This window comes from Leuciscus leuciscus (genome assembly GCF_965113295.1).
Source record: "Leuciscus leuciscus genome assembly, chromosome: 16".
Taxonomy (NCBI): domain Eukaryota; kingdom Metazoa; phylum Chordata; class Actinopteri; order Cypriniformes; family Leuciscidae; genus Leuciscus; species Leuciscus leuciscus.
In genome coordinates this window covers 32,171,011-32,195,319 of record NC_138740.1, presented here as the reverse complement: position 1 = coordinate 32,195,319, position 24,309 = coordinate 32,171,011, and the positions used below count along the sequence as shown (strand labels likewise).

The following is a 24,309-nucleotide window of genomic DNA, read 5'->3' as shown; positions in this document are numbered from 1 at the left end:
TAGGTATGTGTAACAGCACACATCTCATACGGACTAATAACATGTTTCCCAAAAACCCCTTTCAGGCATAGACTGTAAAAACTACAGATTACTGCAGAACAACTCATAATGTCAGTGTGAAATAAACAGTTATGGAAATGTAGAAATTAAAGATAAAGCTCCCGTCTCCTCCCGAAAGCCCGTTAGTGTCTCAGTGACTACTTCGCTTAGTGAAGCTGTCAATCTCAGCTGTAAATCATGACATCAGCGTGATAAAACTTCCTAAAGTGACAGAAACCATCTTTGGAAATGTTTTATTTGAAGTGTAATTTGATTGTTTATTTTGTCTCATGTCCCATTAGATTACATGGAGACGGTGGGGAATATGACCTATACATTATACATTTTTCAGGACTTGTGCGGCACACTTGCTTTCAGGTCATCCTGTCCCAAACTCACATCATAGGTCAAACCAGCAGTTGACCACAGTGTTTTAATGTCGCCATGACTCAGAAGAAGTTGTGATTGAAGTTGTCTTTTCTTCCCTATCCTACACACACCTGACTTACAAGAAAACAAATATATATATATATCATGGCTATGAATTAAGAATTTGTTCTCTTGTATTAGTAAATTGTGGCCCTCGTTTTAAGTAATTCATGCGCACGATATAATAATTATTTCCATCGTTTTACAAAATTGTGCGCACGATATAATTTGTTCCCTTGATTTAGTAAATAATGGCCACGTTGTACTAATTAGTTCCTTCGTTTTAATTTAACTACAACAAGGAAACTAATTATTGTAATGTGGCCACGATTTAGTCAAATGAGGGAACAAATTATTATATCGTGCACACATTTACTTAAAACGAGGGAGCGAATTAGTAACGAATTGTTAATATATTTTTTCCCACAAGTCTCGTGCAGGGCTTTGTACTATGGAGACGTATATTGCGAGTGAAACGGCTTCTCCAATGAGAAAAAATGTAGGGCGGGACTTTGTCTATCAGGAATTGATTGGATGGTTGTGGTTTGCTATTGGTCGATCTCATGTGAGTGACAGGATGAACACATCATCAGAAAAGAGAAGAGATGCCGCTGCAAGAGGGAGGGAAAGTTATTTTGATTAAACATTTCAAGGACACAATGGGCACGGATGATCATTTATAATAAATACTGCAATATTCAATTTTTACCATAAAAAATGACATAGTACACCTTTAAGGAATGATGAGTGCAGTAAAATGATGCGATGGTCAGTGGTGATACAGAGATCATAAAGTGTTTGATGACTGTGTCAATAAACAAACCAAGCATTTTACTTCTTCAAATTTCTCTTAATTATCTTTAAGTGACTCCATACGCTTCATTTCAGTCTCTCTCTTGTCGTGTGCTCTTCAAAGAGCCTTCAGCTCTTCTCATGCTGCAGATCTCTCCAGGATAAAAGATCTGTGCTACTCTCCTAGATTTCACACACACACACACACACACACACACACACACACACACACACACACACACACACACACACACACACACACACACACACACACACACACACACACACACACACACACACACACACACACACACACACACACACACACACACGCTGAAACAGAGGCGCTGAATGAATTCTGGGCTCATCTGAGGTTTTAGAAACTGGTCTTTGAAGTATCTGACTGTATCTGACCTCCAACCTGATTCTATGATTTCTGCCAAATTTACCTCAGTTATAATTGCAAAACCATGATAAATTAATAGAGCACTCCTTCATGAATGTTTTACTTATTTTATTAAGGACATTGGTGGCAAAAACTAGGATTTTATTGGGAGTACAAACTAATGGAGTGAGTAACTGGTACTTTGGTGGAATCTATGGTTACCATGATAAATATCTGTAAGGGCTTCATGTTTCTTCTAGAGATGTGACATTATATAAAATATTAAATTTTATAGACCAATGTAGCGCAAATCTGGGCACTAAATCTCTATCAGATGTCGACCGATATAGTCTGTTTTAATGGCTGATGAAAATATCAATATCTACAGAGGAAAGTTGCAATATAAATAATATAAATAATTACTATAAGTATATAATATTAAAGTATTCAAAGTACTGTTCAAAGGTTTGGGCTCAGTAATAGTTTTTAATAAAGAAGTCTATTATGCTCACCATGGCTGCATTTGACCCAAAATACAATAAAAACAGTAATGTTTTGAAATATTATAAAAAAAATTAAAAAATCTATTTTAATATAATTTAAAAGGTCATTTATTCCTGTGATCAAAGCTGAATTGTCAGCATCATTACTCCAGTCTTCAGTGTCACATGATCCTTCAGAAATCATTCTAATATGATGATTTGCTGCCCAACAAAACATTTGTTATAATTATCAATGTTAAAAACTGTTGCAATATTGTAAATAACCATAAGTTTGTTACAGAAGAGGTGACAAAAAAAAAAAGGTATTTTATTTTGAAATTGTGTTGAGGTGGCTGACTTCCGGTTTTGAGCTGCGCGCTTTTGTTTTCTTTTTGAACGCACGCTCTCTAGCTAGCGCAGTTTATAGCATATAGCAGCTTGTCATTCCAAATAGCAGCTACGGCACTTCGACACGGAGACCTGATAAACATTGATTTTCATGCTTGCAGCCCCTCCGAAGAGGCAAAAGGTGTGTTAATGTAAATCAGTTGAGCAATTTGTCTGTAAATATGTTCGTTTTTGCACAAATGTAAGACCATATGAATGTGAACAATGTTAGCTGATCAGTTATATCATTTGTATACATTTCAGCTCTTACGTTGGTGATATGGTGAACGGAGTAAAGTTTATAAAGGATTAAACATCATAAAACCATCAGTAAAAGTCTCATCCTTGTTCGGGGGGCATGCTACAGTAAGAGCTTCACCTCAGAGTGCTAACGTTACGTCGAGCGGCCCGTGAATTCAAAGGACAACGGCAACAGCACAGGCAGCGAGCTAACGTTACGACAACACGGAAAATGGACGACATTGAAGAGCAAACACGTAAGCTACAAACTGAAATCAATGAAACGAGAGCTTTATTACATCAAGGAGATACAGAGAGCAGGTCAAGGCAGGAATTAAAGGACGATATTGAACGCAAAGAAAAACAATTAGCTGAACTACATAAAATGGAGGCTGCGACCGAGTTATCATTACCCAGGCGTTCAGAGCGGCCTAGTGTGTTAACGGAGAAAATGCTAGTCTACCAAAAGGACGAACTGATTAAAAAGGACAAAAAACTGCTAAGTCTCTATGAACAATGGAAAGGGCTAATCAGAACATCCAGAGAAAGCCTAAAGACTGACTTATCAGAGCACGAGTTGTGTGAAATGGCCGATGACATTGAAAAGGGTCTGAACAACATGATGAAGGTGTACAATGAAATAAGGGAACGTACTATGCCATCTTCTGACACAAGACGCAAAATGGACTCTTGTGAAGCAGTAACTAGAGACATTATGAAAATACTTAATGAACGTATAACAGCAATAGATGGTGATTTTGAAGCAGATAGAGAAAGACAACGCCTTCATCAGCTACTGTCACACCAGTACGCCCGCTCCATCTACGGTACCGCCTCTCAGTCTAGTGTCGGTAAGCAGTCAGACACTTCAAGCATCGCAGCCAAAAGGATTGATGCAGCTGCGGAGTTGGCTGCAAAGGAAGCAGAATATAAAATTGTGCAGGAGGAAATTAAACAAAAGGAAAAAATGAAAGATATAGAATCTGAACTTGAGCGTTTAAAGGCAGAAAGGGAAATGCAAGCTGCTCGCGCAAAACTTGAGATCTACGACAGAGAAATGAACATGGATATGGACAATCCGCAAATTCAACCAAATAATATGCCTTTCTCTGTTGACCACCAATCTGTTAATGAAGCACCAGCTCTCTCTAGTGGCTTACCACCATTAATGCCACAAAACATGTCTATCCATATGTTAAATCCCACGGTGAACAATCCAAACCCTCAAATTGTCACTCAAGCACCTCCCACGGACATTTCCCAGTTGGCCCAAGCAATTCAAAACAGTATAACCATAAACAGAATCCCGGTGCCAATGCCCACAGTGTTCAGCGGAGATCCAATTAACTACATTGAATGGAAGGCTTCATTCTCTTCACTTGTGGACTGCAAAAGCATCTCACCTGCTGATAAGCTTCACTTGCTCAAAAGGTATGTCACAGGCCCAGCACAAAAATGTCTTGAGGGCATATTCTATCGCAGTGATGAAGAGGCATACAAGGATGCATGGCGAAAGCTTGACCAACGTTATGGACCACCCTTTGTTGTCCAGAGAGCTTTCAGAGACAAGCTGTCAAAATGGCCTAAAATAAGCTCAAAGGATGCGGAAGGATTAAGGACATTTTCAGACTTTCTAAATGCATGTCTCCAAGCCACACCATATGTAAAAGGTCTAGAAATACTAAGTGACTGTGAGGAAAATCAAAAGATGTTGCAGAAAGTTCCTGACTGGCTGGCAGCCCGTTGGAATCGACAGGTCACAGTTACACTTATGGATGGCAAGGATTTTCCCTCTTTCAAAGACTTTGCACAATTTGTGGCAGTCGAAGCAGAGATCGCATGCAACCCGGTCACTTCTTCATATGCTCTTCACTCATGCAGCTCATCCTACGAAAAAAGGACCACAAAGGACTTTAAACCAAACAGATCCTCACAAGTCTTCACAACGCAAACCACGGTACAAAACAACAAGGCAAGGACAAGCAACACAAAATTAAAGGTACCCTGCATGTTTTGCAAAGATGAAAAACACCAGTTGTCAAAGTGCCCTAACTTTTCAGATCAGCCCTTAGAAGAGAAGCGCACATATGTTAAGGACAATAAACTGTGCTATGGATGCTTAAAGGTGGGCCATAACGCCAAAGATTGTTGCCATCGCCACACTTGTGACATTTGCAAAGGAAGGCATCCCACTTGTCTGCACAATGACAATCACAAGGCATATGAAAGATCTCGCAGCTCTGGCAACACCGCTCCAAGCACTCCAAATGAAACCGCGACAGTCACAGCTCTCAACGTTACTAAGGTGGGTGAGTCAAGTAGCACATCCATGATTGTTCCTGTTTGGGTGTCTACAGTTCAGAGCCCGTCTAAAGAGCAGTTAGTTTATGCACTATTAGACACACAAAGTGACAGCACATTTGTCTGTGAAGAATTAAGCAACCAGCTACGCGCGGACACTCACCCTGTAAAGTTAAAATTAACTACCATGCTGGGTGTTCACTCTATTGTCAAGAGTAACAGAGTATCTGGTCTGCGTGTGAGAGGTTATGACTCAGACATTTGTATCGACCTACCCCTCTCATACACCAAAGACTTTATTCCAGTTAACTATGACAACATTCCCACTAGTGACACAGCAAAACAATGGCCCCACCTGACCGAAATTGTTGATAAGATACCACCTCTTCTGAGTTGTGATGTTGGACTTCTTATCGGATTTAACTGTCCCAGAACTTTAGCTCCAAGACAAGTTCTATTAGGAGAAGGTGAGGAGCCATATGCCATCCGCACTGACCTAGGGTGGAGTATCGTTGGAGGCTCCACACCAGCGCTCAATGAAACTCAGTCAAGTTTGTGTCATAGAATCACAATAAAGGAATTACCCCCTGTAACTCCCATGGACGTGATTAACGTGCTAGAGTTAGATTTTAAGGACACAAAGGCAAGCGACAAAACAGTCTCACAAGAGGATCTCATCTTTTTGGACAAGCTCAAGGAGGGAATAAGGAAAAACGAACAAGGACACTGTGAGATGCCACTACCATTCAGACAAAGGCCACACTTACCCAACAACCGAAAGCTTGCTGAAATCAGACTCGAACACTTAAAGCGAAAGTTCAACAAAGATGAAAAGTACAAAAGAGACTATATAACCTACATGAAAGACATTATTGAAAGGGGTGACGTCGAAGAAGTACACAATGAAGGGAAACAAGGTGAACAATGGTACCTTCCCCATCACGGGATTTATCACCCCAAAAAGCCCACTAAACTTCGTGTTGTATTCGATTGTTCCGCCAAACACAATGGTACAAGTCTAAACGATCATCTTCTCCAAGGGCCAGACCTGATTAACAATCTTACAGGCATCCTCCTACGGTTCAGACGACATCATATTGCTCTAATGTGCGATATAGAGAAGATGTTCCACCAGTTTCACGTCCAGCGGTGCGACAGAGGTTACCTGAGTTTTCTGTGGTGGAAAAACGGCAACACAGAGACACAGCCACGGGTATACAGAATGAAGGTACATCTTTTCGGTGCGACATCATCTCCAGGGTGTGCAAATTACGGTCTAAAGTATTTAGCTAAAGAACACTGTCACACACATCCTGTAGGATCTGAGTTCATGGAAAGGGACTTTTATGTGGACGACGGAGTCACAAGCACAGACACAGTTGAAAAGGCAATACAGCTCGCACAAGAGGCCACAGAGATATGCAAGCAAGGAGGGCTCCGTCTACACAAATTTATCTCAAATAGCCCTGCTGTTCTACAAAGCATCCCTCCGTCTGAATGTGCAGTAGAGACAAAAACAAAGGACTTAACATTCAAAGACATGCCACAAGAAAGGGCCTTAGGCATCCAATGGAACGTTGAAAGGGACTGCTTCAGATTTGACAACACTTTAAAAGACCAACCAGCAACACGTAGGGGCATCTTATCTACTGTTGCATCCATCTACGACCCCCTTGGCTTCCTGGCGCCATATGTGCTTCACGGAAAAAGGATCCTGCAGGAAATGTGTCATCAAGGTATCAACTGGGATGACTCTCTGCCAGAAGCACTGAGGCCAAGGTGGGAGAGCTGGCAACGTGACTTTGCCAACTTAGACAAGGTAAACATAACTCGTTGTTACTTTCCTGCTAGTTTTGGTGAGCTTAAAGAAATAGAGTTGCACCACTTTTCGGATGCGAGCACGAGTGGTTATGGACAATGCACCTATTTAAGAGCCAAAAACGTTAAAGAGGAGATTCACTGTTCGCTGGTAATAGCCAAAGCCCGTGTTTCTCCTACCAAGTTGACTACAATTCCCCGACTTGAGTTAACTGCAGCTGTAGTTTCAGTCTCAGTTAGTAACATGTTGCGAGATGAACTCTGCTACGCTCAAGTCAAAGAGTATTTCTGGACTGATTCGAAGGTAGTTTTGGGCTACGTAAACAATGAGGCGCGTCGTTTCCATACCTTTGTAGCGAATAGAGTCCAAAAGATTCGCCAAAGTACAAACCCTCAGCAATGGTTTTATGTGCCATCGGAAGAGAACCCAGCCGATAGTGCGTCTAGGGGTAAATCGGTCACTGAGCTTCTCTCATCCAACTGGTTCACCGGCCCCTCCTTTCTCTGGGAGAGGGACCTGCCCACAACACAAAGTGTAGAGCTGGAACCGTCCCTTGGAGATCCAGAAGTCAGAAGAACACAGACAATGTTAACCAAAGTTACAGTGACATTTAGCATTGCAGAAAGTTTGTCCAAGTTCTCGTCATGGTCCAAAGCAGTCAAAGCTGTAGCACGTCTCATAAGAAGGGCCAAGAAAGTCAAATCAAATGCACCGGCTACAGTGAGTGAACAAGAAAGTGCAGTGCATGTCATCATTCAGGATGTACAAAAACAAACATATGGAAAAGAGATAAAACTGTTAACCAAAGGCAACCAGCTTCCACATCACAACAAACTGTTCCACTTAGACATTTTCAGGGACACGGACGGTCTCATCAAGGTCGGAGGGAGACTTTCATCTATCAAGGACTCTTTCAAACACCCTATTGTGATTCCAAAGGAACATCATGTGACCAAACTCATAATAGCTCACTGTCATGACAAAGTAAAACACCAAGGAAAAGGATTCACCATTAACGAAATCAGATCCAGTGGCTACTGGATCCCAGGGATGAGCAGAACCGTTGCTTCTTTCGTCCGCCAGTGTGTCATCTGTCGCAGACTCCGCAAAGCTCCGGAAGGTCAGAGAATGAGCGATCTACCTGCAGAGCGCGTAGAGCCCTCTCCTCCCTTTACATATTGCGGCATGGACTGTTTTGGCCCTTTTGTAACCACAGAAGGCCGAAAACAACATAAACGGTATGGACTTTTATTCACTTGCTTTTGCTCTCGCGCCATTCACATTGAGCTATTAGAGGACTTATCCACTGACACTTTCATTAATGCATTAAGGTGTTTCATTGCTATCAGAGGTGCAATTCGCCAAATCCAATGTGATCAGGGAACAAACTTTGTTGGTGCAAAGAATGAGTTTAAGGCTGCCCTAAGTGAACTGGACACCCAAAGACTGAGTACTTATCTGTCCCAAAAACAGTGCGACTTTGTGATGAATGCACCACACTCCAGTCACGCAGGTGGAGTGTGGGAGCGTCAGATAAGAACTGTCAGGAGTGTATTGAATACTACTCTGTCCCTTGCGCATGGCAGACTTAATGATGCTTCATTAAGGACTTTATTCTATGAAGCGATGGCCATAGTCAATAGTCGCCCACTGACTGTAGACAACCTTAACAACCCTGACAGCTTGGAACCACTTACCCCCAACCACCTGCTCCACATGAAATCCAGCACAATACTACCTCCACCTGGTGCCTTCCCAAAGGAGGACCTCTATGGAGCAAAGAGATGGCGTCGTGTTCAGTTCTTGACTGAGCAGTTCTGGTGCCGGTGGAGGCGTGAGTATCTGCACAACATTATTGCTAGGCAGCGCTGGCACTCCCCAAAAAGAAATCTAAGAGTAGGTGATGTTGTGTTGGACATTGATGAACTGTCACCCAGAGGTGAATGGAGACTTGCCAGAGTCCTGGAGACTGTTACCGGAAAGGACGGTCTCGTGAGAAGAGTGAAAATCTCCTTTGGAGATAAGAAACTGAATAACAAAGGTCAACGCAGTAATAAGCTTTCTAGTGTAGAGCGTCCTGTGCAAAAGCTAATTCTGATATTAGAATGCTCATAAGTTGATTTAAGAGAAATGGTTATTTCATGTTGAAAATTCTTCGTTGTTGTTATCCTGATATAACAAACTCTCATAATTTGGTGGGAGTGTAAATAACCATAAGTTTGTTACAGAAGAGGTGACAAAAAAAAAAAAGGTATTTTATTTTGAAATTGTGTTGAGGTGGCTGACTTCCGGTTTTGAGCTGCGCGCTTTTGTTTTCTTTTTGAACGCACGCTCTCTAGCTAGCGCAGTTTATAGCATATAGCAGCTTGTCATTCCAAATAGCAGCTACGGCACTTCGACACGGAGACCTGATAAACATTGATTTTCATGCTTGCAGCCCCTCCGAAGAGGCAAAAGGTGTGTTAATGTAAATCAGTTGAGCAATTTGTCTGTAAATATGTTCGTTTTTGCACAAATGTAAGACCATATGAATGTGAACAATGTTAGCTGATCAGTTATATCATTTGTATACATTTCAGCTCTTACGTTGGTGATATGGTGAACGGAGTAAAGTTTATAAAGGATTAAACATCATAAAACCATCAGTAAAAGTCTCATCCTTGTTCGGGGGGCATGCTACAAATATTTTTGTGGAAACCGTGATCAGGAGCGTTTGGTCGGGATTCTTTGATGAATACAAAGTTAAAAAAAACACAGCATTTATTTAAAATAGAACTCTTTTATTATGTCTTTACTTTGATGCATTTAATGCATCCTTGTTGAATACAAATATTAATTTCTTTAAAAATTTCTTTGACCCCAAACTTTTTGTGAAGTCTAGGATATAAATTAAAAGAATAAAAGAATAAATATAAAATAATATAAAATACGATTGACAGAGAGCTATTCAACATTACTGAATATAATTAACACTTCTTTTACACAAAATGTACTAAATATATCTGAACATTTTACCATTTTGTTTTGATAACTGTCATAAAATAGCATTTAAAAATGCAATCCAAACAAACAGGTCCTCCACAGATTTACATTAGAAAATAGCAATGCTTGTCTGAGGATATGAAGGACAGGTGCTTTGCAAAATTACATAACTGCACTTATAAATATGATTAAGTTACTTTTGTCATCTTAGTCTTATCTTAAACTCTTTCATCTCCTCTATTTTCAAGCATCCCTTTCACTCTTTCTCTCGTGGTGTGTTCCTCTTCCCAGGACATTGTGTGTGTTTTGACTCAGTCATGTGCTTTTATTGAGGACAACACACACACACACACACACACACACACACACACACAGAACAAAGGCACTCCTTCACAGAGTATGGGGTCACGATAAAATATGATCCCCGCTATATTTAGAACCCCCCAGATGACAGAAGGCAAGCAGCAGCTCTACGGCTTTATTGATTTAGATTTGCTTATCACATGTTACATAAGATATCACCTAGATAGTGTTTCTGTCCCGTTGTCTCAGAGGAACCACACGGTAGAAATGGCTTGAAGATGGTAGAATTACATCACATTCTCATTGGTGCAAACTTGAGGCAGACAAGAAAAAAACATTAATAATTATTTTAAAAATATATTATTTATAGCAATGGCGCTTTAACGTGCTCTCATCTTGTAACAAGCATCCTAATATTTAATTTATTATCTTATATGTAATGTTATGTATTTTAAGGTATGTTGTCTTAAAAATACATCAATTAATACATTTTAAATTATATATAACATTACACAAGAAAAGTTATAAATGGCCGATCTAAAAATATGTTCTGTGTTGTCAGTTAGTTTGTGTTTAATATCACCAGCACATAGTTGTCTATGTTCTACACTCAATGCAATTTAGGTATCTAAATGGGTGAATGTTAGAGACTTTTATTTTATGTAATGTATATACAGCTCATCATATACTACTCAGTAACATACACACACTCATTGGCCACTTTATTAGGTACACCTGTTCAACTGGCAGCAACTCAATGCATTTACACATGGTCAAGATGATCTGCTGAAGTTCAAACTGAGCATCAGAAGAATAGGGAAGAAATGTGATTTAAGTGATTTGAACGCGGCATGGTTGTCGGTACCAGACGGTCTGAGTATTTCAGAAACTGCTGATCTACTGGGATTTTCACACACAACCATCTCTAGATTTTACAGAGAAAAATCTATCCAGTGAACAGCAGTTCTGTGGGTGAAAATGCCTTGTTGATGCCAGAGGTCAGAGGAGAATGACCAGACTGGTTCGAGCTGATAAGACAGGCAAAAGAAGATTGGAAAAACATTGGTCTGTAGCATTGGAGTGCTATAATATTCAGATGGTAGGGTCATAATTTTGAGTAAACAACATGAAATCATGGATTCAAATCAAGTATTCATCCTGCCTTGTCTCAACAGCAATTGTATGATGCTATCATGTCAATATGGACCCAAATCTCTGAGGAATGTTTTTTAGCACCTTGTTGAATCTACGCCACTGAAGAATTAATTACTTTCAAAGAATTACTAGCAAGGTATACATAATAAAGTGTGTGTGTGTGTGTGTGTGTGTGTGTGTGTGTGTGTGTGTGTGTGTGTGTGTGTGGTAAAAAAACTGAAATCATCAAATTGTGTTTCTTTTTTGCAACTCTTGTTTGTTTTAATTACTTTTCAAAAGTTGAGAAGTTTTTAATTTTGTCATTTCAAATTCATTGGACAAATCAATTGGATAAACATAGTAAATTAAGCTGTTTACTAAAATCCAATGTTTTTTTTTACTGTGTGTATGTATATATGTGTGTGTGTGTGTGTGTATATATGAGCAACGTATATGAATGTATATGATACAGAAGATGTCCCTTAAGTCTCCACAGGACATTTTTTTTTTTATTTTTTTTTTAGCTTACTTCTGTAGACAAATTTGTTTACACACACACCATGCATGCACAAAAATGTATGACTGCGATCTTAAGACCGCGTGTGATCCAGTGTGCTGCTTTTATCAGTGGTCTCCATCAGTACAGAGTCGTTAAGTAATCATTCAAAGATCCCTTTTAAGTCTTTACTTACTGACACCAACAAAAAGGTCAAATACATTTGTGTGTAGACAACACAACAAGTACATCTCTTACAAAAAGTTACCATAATTCTTACATCGTGACCACAGGTAACTCTTCATTACCAAGGTTAGATGCTTTTGAAAATTATTTGTTATGATATTTGTTATGAAAATAATACACTTCACTGTTAAAAACTGTTCCAGTTAAACAAATTAAATGTGAAATCCTGAAGTATTTAGTAGTTAAAGGGGCTATATATAAGAGTTTTCATGTGAACAGCTTGTAACGAAACCTTCTCTTCCATTCCATGACACATGAAACGATCATACAACGTCCTGGAAAATGCAGAAAAGGCCATTCTGTAGTGTCAATGCGTTATGCAAAGAAGCAGGATTAATTCAAACTAGTCTCACATAGTCAGATCTATATAGTCTATAGTCTCAAATATACTTTACAATCAAACTACCATAACAGTGTCATTTAAAATGATTTCATCTGTCGACATGATGCCGGTGAATCGCAGAGCTGGTGCAAACATATCCACATCACTACGATCTCCTGCTTTCTCACCACTGTCATTATCGTTGTGTGTTTCTGTTGTTATTGAGAGCAAAGTGCACAGCACATATTTACATATTCATCTAAATGTTGCTCTTGGACGGATGTTCATCAGGATGTTCATTAACAGTATTTCGCTGCAAAGGCTTTTCCAACTTCTTTTTACTTCTAAGCAAAGAACGAAAAAGAACTTTGCTGGGAGGATATGATATGCATTGAAGGCACAATAAGATTTTTGGATAAAAATATCCAAAAATCACTAGAACAATGTTATATATTTTGTTAACTTTAGTGTTGCATGATATAGAGGTACTAGAAAGGTATCGCGATAGGTTAGGTTATAGATTATAGGTTAGGTTAGCCCTAACCCTAACGGTACGGTTCCACATTTTATAAGCACTGTTACTTTAAGAATGACAGCATTCCTAATGAGAGCTGCATTTCATAATTTGCACAGCGGCACATGTGTGCAGAGCTCTGCTTCCACTCCCTGCAGGGAGTAAAATATATCTGCGCAGCGCATTAAAAAATAAAGCTACTCATGCTGCTGGGCTCAGACCAGAAGTGTGCGCACACAAAGCTGCCTGTCAGACAGCATGCGATCGCAAATTCAGTTCTCTTTCACGCTTGAATGGTCAAAAATATGTTATGGTTTTTCTAAAGTGTAAAAAAGGAAAAAAACATTAACAATATATACCGAATCTAACCGAAAACCGTGACCACAGAGCCGTGATACAAACCGAACCGAGGATTTTGTGAACCGTTCCAGGCTATTAAGAATCAGTGTAAGATAATTGATAGAGTGACGCCTATTCAGTACTGAGGTAAAATTACAGGATATGTGAGCACCAAAAAATGCTAATTAGCACTGGCTATATTAAAACATAATATAACTGGCAAGTCTGAAATATTTTTCAGTATTTCAACCAGATACATGCTCTCTGAAGGACAAATTGAGGACTGTGAAATAACTATGAATCATTTTGGGCTAAAAATCACATCATGCTGGAATGTGTATCAATGTCTACTTTCAAAAATACTTTCAAAATGTTACTTCAAATTCCCCTAATCATGACCAGCGGTTACATTTTTCCCCTGAGACAATCATGCTGATTTTTTTCATTGTAAATACATGAAATGTTCACAGAAACGAGACCACAAACAAAGCGGTTTATGAACTGAAAATTCTGATAAGAGCTTCCCGATACAGATATAATTCAAAGTGTCAATACTGGTGTAAATGATATGAAGTTTTCTCTCAAGAGTTCCTCTAAACTGGGCTATAAATAACCTCGTAAAACAGAGTGTTATCTATTAATATACAGCTTACCAGCTGAGTGATTAATCAGTTCATCTTCCTAAAGTTGTAACTCAACATGCACAGCTAGGCAACCAGAAGAGGTCAAGATACAGTATACACAAATTCAGTTCAAGCCATATAAACTGAAAGTAAACAACTAAATCTATAAATCTTCAAAAAGGTATCCAAGAATATGTCTAATCTATATGTTGTAAATCTATAAATCATACAAATTAGATCAAATTCATGCCTTCTTAGTGACCTTTTCATGACTTTCCAGTAGACAAGATTTTTAAAAATCATTTATAATTACTGTACTCACAAAGAGCATTTTCTATTTAAAATTGGAATATGGCATAAAACATTTGCAAATAAAACAGCATTTCCATCCCCTGTGTTCAGGAGAACAAAACTGTCACTTTCTGGGAATTTGGCGCAAAATATCTGTACTAAAAATGCATTGCTGCAATTGGGGAAGCCACTGTAGCTCTTTTTTCCTACATCAAAAAGGACATCTCAAAACGCGCAGAAGAATGGAATAAACATTGTCATGTTATCATGCGTTCGGATTAGATACCTAGTGTTTGGGTGGGAATGCAATCATGTGAGAACCCCCTGGGAGGGAGTTAAACCAAATAATTCTGATGACAGACATTGGCTCAGGCGTTTCAGAATGACCAAACCAACATTTGAGATGATGTGCGATGGGATTGGTCTGTTGGCTAGTCCAGTTATCCAATCACATCATATCTGTTGAGGCGAAGTCACGAGAATTTGTTGTTGCACATGGAGATTTATTCGGTAAATGGTGTTTCAATCGTATTTTCAAAGGGCATTACTTCTTATCAGATAAAAAATGTATCTGCCTCAATTGAGGGCATACGGTTTTTATGTGCATTTTTCGAATTCATGTGCTCCTTTCCATCCAGGATTTATTATGTGATATCCCAAAGGCCCTGTTTATGTCACAGTCTGTTCTGTTCTATTTCAGTTATCATGGACATTCAGTTTATTTTCACGTCACATGCCTTCCTTTGTTTGTATTCCCGCCATTTCTTAGTTACCATGATCACCTCATTATGTGTTAATTCTGTTCAGCTGTGTTGCTCGTTACCTAGTTTGTGTTCCTATACAAGTTCTTCCTTTTCAATCACTCCTTGTCTGTTCACCATCTTGGTTAGTGTGTGTTGTTACCTGATTGTCTGTTTGCAAGAATTACCATTAAACCTGTAATTTTGGATTTCTTATCTTCGTCTGTGTTTGCCTTCCCGCAACCACTGTGACAGATGAACAGACCAGCCCAAATGGATAGGGCTAAATTTATCGTCATGGCTCAGCAGAGCCCTGATTATTTTTAATTTATTAAGAATTTTAGTTTTTTGGCCAGCAACTGGCCTCTGGAGGACGAAACCCTCAAGACCCTGTTCTGGATTGGGGCGAACTTCCACAACACCATCCACTACCGGACTAATTTGGAGGGAAGCCGTCGTGAGGTGTCTGGAGTGCATCCGGCGCCGATCCAGAACCCAGCCAGACCCAGAGCCCAGCCCGTCACCACCCCGTTCGACGACGCCTAAGCCCCCCGCAGACTGGAAGCTTCCGCCTGCCGCCACGAGTAAGCTTATACCCGAGGATGGGAAGGCAGAACATACCGTCGCCCCGGAGCCGAAGCACCATGGAGAGTCCGACCAGGGTGTGAGCTGACGTCGCCGTCCATCGCCGTGGGAGTCCTCGTGGAGTTCGAGGGCATGGAAGCGAGCCCACGCATCCTCCCTCTCCTGCCACCTCTACTAACTGCCATCAAGGACACTCTATTTTTGGGGGATTTTTGTGCCACTCTTCATTTCCAGAACTCTGCCAAGCCTGTCACCCTTTCATCATTGTCTCCCATCAGTCCCGCTGTGTTATCTCATCCTCCTCTCAGTGGCGAGGTAACACCGTGGACCTGCTGATATGAGCCCGTTGTTCCGCCTCCAGCCTCGTCGCGTTCTGTCCCGCCTCTACCCATCGACCTGGCTCCTGCACCTATGCTCCTTCCTCCCTCGACTCCAGCGTCGACCATCGAGCATTCGGCCTCGCCGGACTCCTTTGGACCATCGGCTCCACCTGGGTCGGATATCGCCAGGCCTCAGCTAGGGACTTGCAGTCTGTCCTTTGCTTGCCAGCCCTCCACCCCTTTGGCTTTGGTAAGCTCCACCTTCCCTCAGGCTCTACCTCCACCCTCGGTCGCACCAGCTCATCCTCTGCTCTCTGGATCTCCACCTCCGCCTCGGGGGGGTCGTCGATGTGGCGCCGTTGTGGCCGGCCAGGTCATCAGCGCACCATCACTGCCTCGGACTTCCGTCTGCGTGGTGAGCTCCACCTCCCAAAGCTCTGTCACTGACAATCCTTGCCCTGAATCCATCACCATCAAGATTCCTACTGCCGTTGACTCCGCCTTGAGCATTCGGCATGGCTGAGCTCTGGGTCATTTCCACCTGGCCACTCCTACCCACGTCACCACAATGGATGCTACCTCCTTCTGTCCTGCCCTGGTCGTCAGCCTCCGTCTGTCTGCCCCTTCTAATTTGTGTTCCTATCTAAGTTCTTCCTTTTCAGTCACTCCTTGTCTGTTCACCGTCTTGGCTAGTGGGTGTTGCTACCTGATCTGTTTGCCAGAATTACCATTAAACCTGTCATTTGGATTTCTTATCTTCGTCTGTGTTTGCCTTCCAGCAACCACCGTGACAGTTTACACCTGGTATTAAGATGCATTTTGGTCGATCGGATCACAAGTGGACGATGCTAAATACAGGTGTAAATAGGGTCTAAAACCTATTGAGCTTGTCCACTTTCAACCACTTCCAGAGCTAGTCAAAAACTCATTCGACCGGATTGCTTTCGTAGTGTAAACGCTCATGTGGTCGAACAGTCACAAAAGACTGTGTACTCTCCACCCACTGACTGATTATGGGAAGCGCACTAGCCAGATGGGATTTAAACTTTGTCAGAAGTGGTTGAAAGTGGACAAAAGAGACGGATTAAAACACCAGGTGTAAACAAGGATTTGTCTCCGTCGTCTACTTGTGATCGCATCGACCAAAAATCATCTTAATACCAGGTATAAACAGGGCCAAAAGGAGCATAAAAATAGGTGGATTGAAACATAACTAATGACATCTATTTCATATTATAGAAATTAAATGTCCATGATTTTTCTTGATCTGGAATTTTTTTTATTTTTTTTACCATGACTAACTATTGGGCTGTTTACACCAGGCCACTTCATGCGTTTTCTATGATCGGATAGCTATCTGATCATGAACAGACCAGGTGTACAGTAAATGCCCTCCGAAATGCTTTTGAGATGGATTTAAATCTGATCGCTCAGACCATTTCAGGAGGTGGTCTGAGACGCATTTCTGCGAAACTGGACAAGACTAAATACATCTGGTTGTTGAAACCACATAATGAAGATTTTACTCCTCCCTAAATGTAAAAAAAAAAAAATGTGTGAGAACGTGTTATAGGCTATATGACATGTTATAGCCAGATATGATGGCGCTATGGCAAGACACATCACCACAGATGAATTGCAGTCTCTCTTCAGCAAACTGCCGCAAATGAAGGGTGCTTTCACACTGGCAGTTTAGTTCGGAACGGACACGGTTTGCATGAAACATCGCGGCAGACGCTCAAAACACAATCATTTTCATAAAAAAAAAGTAGTGAGACTAAATGATCTTCCTACTGCTGATGTCGCTCTCTCTCTCGCTAAACACAGGCAGGCAAAAGTTAAAAACACAGTTGTCATCCTTTACACTCAACGGCTCAAAATCGTTCACACTTATTTGTAATTACGTGATCAAACCACCTGTACAAAATAAGCCAGCTCAAAGTGCACAGGTGCCACAGGTGCACTGAATGATGACATCAACAATAGATGGAAACAATCTGAAAAGGAGAGGAGGAAGAGGATGTGTAAGAGGAGGAGGTTGAGGAGGAAGAGGATGAGGACAAGAAAGAGCAAGGTGTGGACCATGCTGTCAAGGCTGGATCCGGCACACTAGAGGGTTTTTCCCTTCGCCTGGCAGCTTGGCAAGAGACGACACTACGACGTGGACAAAGTCCTCAGGCTTGACCTAACACAAAGACGTGATGCTGAGGCAGAATTAATCTCTTTTGAGTGTATTGTAACATGCTTTTCATCTAGATGTTTTATTTTATTTGACTTTTTAGGCTTTTGCAGTTGGACTAATGTATTTTTACAGTATGCAAGTGCTGAATATACAGGCATTCAGTACTATATAATATTTAGTACAGCACTATACTTCCAGTGCATTCAGTATAAAATGTATTCACCTTACTACTGAAAGTTGTGATTTCTATACTTACTATAATTACTATAATAACCTATAATTGCAACATTTGTTTACTGTGTTACAATATACTTTATTCTGTAACTACATGCTTTGGATGCAGTGTTCTCCATTTTTTGATGTAGTGTCTAATGAATGATCTGTAGTGTTTATATTATTGACTCGTGTGTGTGTATGATCTGAAAGCATTATTTGATTTTGAGCACAGATTAAATGGTTTTGAGGCAATTGTTTGATTTTGCCAGAAGAGATGTTCTCTGAATGTAGTTTGAAGATTTGGTTTTGAGAAAGTGGGTGATGGTTTTAAGAAATGTGTTTTTGCAATAAAAAAATAAATAAAAAAACTGTAATAAAGCTACTACGCCTAACTTTAATTTGTAAATATAAAGCAGTAATTTTACCTAAATGACTTTCCATTTTTCACTGTCACATTTTTTTCACTTTCCTATCTTCACTTGGTGGTGCATTTGATTCATTACGGGTGAAACTGCACACAGGTTCCAGGGATGGAGTCTATTCAATGGATATTAATAACAGCCAGAGAGAATGTGAGAGAGAGGAGGAGGAGGAGGAGGAAGAGAGAGAGAGAGAGAGATGCTGGTTGAGGGGAAACAGATGGTCATTAGTAGATAAACAGGCACAATAAGATGTCTGATGATGACACAGACAGAGTAATAAATTAGGAGTGGGAAAAATGAGAGGTTTGTGATTCTCTAGCTGTGGGTAGCAGTTATGACTTGTGTTAACACCAACATACAGCAAAACAAATATCCCAGTCAACAAGAGACAACAGGGTCACCTCAGTCTCACAAATCAATTACATCATCATAACTGTGATTGGGAGAAGTGTTATTGTTAACAATTTATTAATTTTTTTGGTAATTAAAATAAAGCTGAAATAAAATGTACAAATGTTTTTAGGTGAAAAACGTAAAAAACGTAAATGGAAATTAGTTGAAATAAAGCGACTGACTGAAATAAGTTTGAGTTGACATACTAAAATGTAAATAAATGAAAGCTGAATAGAGATATTAAAAACAAAAACAAATAAAAAATGAAAAAGGCACATGACAAAATAACTAACCTTAACTAAAATTAAAATTAAGCTGAAAATATAAAAATAAAAAAACTAATTCAAAATATTATACTATAATAGTATATAAATAATACTAAAATAATACTGATTGGGAGCAAATTAACTAAAAGCTGTGACAAGTAATAAAATTACTAAGTTAGAAGAAAATATATACACATAGATAGATATACACATTAACTTACACACATATATATATATATACACATACAAAAAACTTTTTTTTTTTTAAGTACAAAAGTAAATATTATGATATACATGTATACATGTATATCATAATATTTACTTTTGTACTTAAAAAAAAAAAAAGTAGCTTGACTGTAGTTTAATGAGTAGCTTGTTACTTGGGAAAGTAAAGTTTCAGACTATCTTGCATCCTAATAAAATGAATAAACTCAATAGCTCTTGCTGTCCGTTAGCAGAGCTGCTCTTGGTGCGTCCAGCTTGTAAACCGGAATGTTTCACATTTAAACATATTTCAAACAATCTGTTCCCATCCTGTAAGATCCTACATACTCCCACGATCCTTTCAAGTGTTTACAAAAAACTCCCAGATGATAAACAACGTAACTAATGCCACCATCATGGACTACTTTGGAGTTCTGTTGCTCTGGCTGACTGAGAGAACACAGTCTATAACACAGCTTCACACACACACGCACACGCACACGCACACGCACACGCACACGCACACACACACACACACACACACACACACACACACACACACACACACACACACACACACACACACACACACACACACACACACACACACACACACACGCATGCACGCACGCACGCACGCACACACACACACATAAATGAAAGGAAAGCACATGAACAAACAGAGAAAAAAACGGTGTCTAATTTTAGTTTCCTGTCAAACCTGAAAAACACACTATCTGGCACCAGTTAGTAATTTTCATTACTACACTATTCATTATTACACACATGTAGCAGATGTAACATAATCATGCTAGTCAATGCTCGGATTACATCTACAAATCAGTCACGATATCTGAATCTGAGGTCGCAACCTATCATGAAAGGATAATGATCTTGTGTATCATGCTAACCTTGTTTATGTTTCTTATGATTGGTTCTGACAATGAAAGTCATCACGAAGCAATCTTTGAATCTCAATGAACCAGTTTTATCTACAGTCTTATTTTAATCAATGTATCATTTTAGTTTTTGGTGAACTGTACAAATATTATGTGCATTTATTTTCTGAAAAAATCTAATTATATTATGTATACTACTATTCAAAAGTTTGGGGTGGGTAAGATTTTAAAAATATATATATTAGTATATTATACAGTAAAAACAGTAATATTGTGAAATATTGTTACAATTTAAAATGTTTTCCATTTGAATATATTTTAAAATGTAAGTATTACTGTGATGGCAAAGCTGAAACTTCAGTGTCACATGATCCTACAGAAATCATGCTAATATGCTGATTTGCTAATACATTATTTGTGATAATGTTCTTCAGGATTTCATGCTGAATAGAAAAAAACATTATAAATGTATTTACTGTCACTTTTGATCAATTTAATGCATCCTTCTGAATAAAAGCAAGTGTTAATATTAATATCTAGTGTATAATATCGAGATTATATGCATTATATGCATAAAATTTAAAATATTTTTACAAAATGGTGTAGTAATTGTCAATTATTATTATTATTATTATTATTATTAATTTCTTTAGGCTTCAGATTTCTAAAACATCTTTAAAACCCTGGGTGCTCATATACTCATATACTGAAAACCTTCTGAGGTTTAAACCTACAACCTTTGGGTTGCTAGTCCAGATCATAAACCACAAATCAAGACTGATGCAACTGATCGGATAATAATACAAAATGTTCGATCTTTCTCGAACGGAGAGGACAGAACATCTTCAAATAGACTGGAGAATAACATCACTGCATCACTACCATGGAGGTAAATAAAAAACAGCCAACGAAGAGAGAGATCAATATCTTTGTGTTTATTTGGTACAAATATGGCCTAATGTGTCCCATGTTATCAAAAGCAAAGAAATTTGCGAACTCAGGGCTGTACGCTTAGCTTTTTCACTAGGAGCACAAGTGCTCCTAGTGAAAAAATTTAGGAGCACAGAAAAAAATTTAGGAGCACTACTAAATTTCATAAATAACACAATTTTATTATTTTACACTCAAATCACGTACACAGTAACACATGTGCACTAATACATATAAACACAGGGCCATCATAAGGCCTACTGTAACCCTCAATTAAACACAGAGAACACCCCTGTCCCACATCTTTTTGTAGTCAAGTCGCCTGGCACGCTTGGCTGAGTTCATCCAGCGGTCCACTGCAGGACTTGGATCATAGTCCTTTAAATTTGTAAACCTTGCTAGCACTACCGGTGCTAGCTAGGCTAACTGTTGGCATCTCCTCCGGCTCGACGGAGTCAACATCGTCAGTCCCAGATTCCACTTCTCCCACATTTCTCTCACCGATGTCCGCTCTGTCAGCGGTTTCGCTTTGCTTTTTTAGGAAATACGAGTCAATTCTCTTCATTGTACACGGTCAGTTAATTTTCCTTCAACGTTCGAGTTGAGCGGGCTACGACTGTCACACCGATATCGCTCCGCTCAACTCCACCGCATCGTCGGACTCCGCAGTGGCGTGGAGAAACTAGTCCTCCTCTCGTACACACACGTACACACACACACACACACACACACACACACACACACACACACACACACACACACACACACACACACACACACACACACACACACACACACACACACACACACACACACACACACACACACACACACACACACACACACACACACACACAGAGAGAGATCAATCTGTCCTAATTTTAACTTCCGGGGGCGGTGAATCGCCCGTGCTGGCCGGGCGGCGCGGATGTTTTCATTCATAAACTCGCCGCAGGGCGACGTCACCGCATCTCATCACATGAGTTCTGTGTTTTGCAGGTGTGAAAAAGAAGTTGTAGGACAGTGCTTGTCCATTTTTTATACAGAGATGCGCGAGAATTGTGGGCTACTCTACTTTGATACACATAGTATGGATTTAGTTTAGGAGCAAAATGCGAATGAAAGGGTTGAAATCCGTAGTCGCACCGGTGCTCCCTTTTTATTTTTTCTACTCGCACAAACTATTTTTAGGCGCATATGCGAGTGAAATGCTCGCACTGTACAGCCCTGGAACTACATAATGCAAACTCATGGGACAGAAGCTGTAGGACGGCACTAATCATCAAGGAGTGATTTCATTCTGTTATCTAAATGTTCCTGACCTCCTGAGGGAAGACGCGGTCAATCAGATTGTACTTTGCGTTAGGCTACATTGTGAAAGAGATTTGTCCCTGTGTAAAGTTGAGACTGCTGATGCCCCGCTACATGTCTCAGGGCACCTCTTCCCGCAATGCCTCGCTCTAACCATGTGTGTGTGTATCTGGTTTGAGATTCATCAGCCTTTTTGCATGTGATAGTTCACACCCTGCAGAGCTCACAGCCAGAGGGGTAAACAAACTCGGTGGCCTGAACACACACAAATGCATATAACGAAACACAGAATCGCTCTTTCTTTAACACAGGACCTCTATCTTTTGCAAAGACGTTGAGATGCACGGGCACAGAGAAGCAAGCAGGATCGCTCTCTCACACGCACATTCAATTCAAAATGGAAATTGGCTCTGTTGCTGTGAACACAATGAGAATGTGTGTGAGTGATAGAGAGCCATAGAGAGTTACACACACTTCAATGGCATCATTGAGTTCCTCGCCAGTCTTGGAGGGCGCAAGCATAGCAGAGTGTACCAAAATTGCTACGTCTCCTTTCATACTGACAGATGACCAACATACAGCTGGCCACACTCAAAGTGTCCTCTAAAAGCCATTATATAAATCTATACACAGATCTATAAACTGTCCTTATAGGATTTTAAAATTACATTAGTAATTGATTTGAGTTGCGTAACAAAAATACCATAGATTTGGATGGTTTTAAAATCTCATTGATTTGGCAGGTTTTACTTGGCTGAATTAGTCCAAATAAACCCCTGACCATGATTTTATCATTCTCTGACAGAAAAAATGCAATTATTCTTCGACAAAACTAACAAAAAAGTGTGTTTATGACAGGTCTAAGAGAGTGTGCTCACCTGCAGTGTGAGACTTTTTCTAATCTGAATTCTACACGCGATCTGACTGTAAACACTTTAACTCAGATAAGGCCCGATATTCATTCTAAACATGGCAGGATTTACGGCGTTCCGGTCAACAGCCTTCCAACATCATCTCCAGAATGTAAGCAAACTGTAAAGGAAAGATATCCCAGAAAGTGGATTACATTTTTCAACAATAAATCTCAATGCTACATTCAAGCACTCTGAAATATAGATGGTAAAAAGTGTAGCCTTGCAAAAAACACTATAGAGTTACCATGGTTGGTACTTCAAACCATTCTATAGGTTTACTGTCAGGGTGATGTTCAAAAAACATGGAATAGAACTGAAACAGTCACTGAAGTGAATTATGGTTTATTAAAAATATTTTTTATGGATGTTTCCACACAGCAGAGTTTGGCGATTTAACCTTTAACAAGCAACGCTCATATGTACATCACTCATTCAATAAAAGATTAAGATAAAAGACATTATGGAATACGGATACAGTGGATTTTTAAATGTACTTTAAGTTTTTGGGCTCACTGCATGTACTTATACAGTATCCCCTGTTTTCACAGACAAGACTATAGGCCTAGTCCCAGACTTAAGTGCATGTTTGAGCTGTCTTAACTGAAAGCAACTTGCTCTGACATAGTTTATGCCATTTCAGTGCAAGATGCACACCAGTCTAAGGCACATTTATAAAAGTTACTACGGTCTAATCCTGACTTAATCTAAGTCCTGTCTGTGAAACCAGTCCCATAGTTTCTCAACTGGTTTTGCATCATGACCCAGATTTTACTTTAATCAAGTGGTGACCCAAATCAGTAGCA

General features: G+C 39.8%; 1 protein-coding gene across 2 annotated transcripts in view; it reads right to left on the bottom strand.

The window, feature by feature from the left end:
- pde8b (phosphodiesterase 8B) overlaps window positions 1-24,309 on the bottom strand; it is a 69,006-nt gene that overhangs the window by 37,456 nt on the left and 7,241 nt on the right. The gene's annotated exons all lie outside the window — the stretch shown is intronic.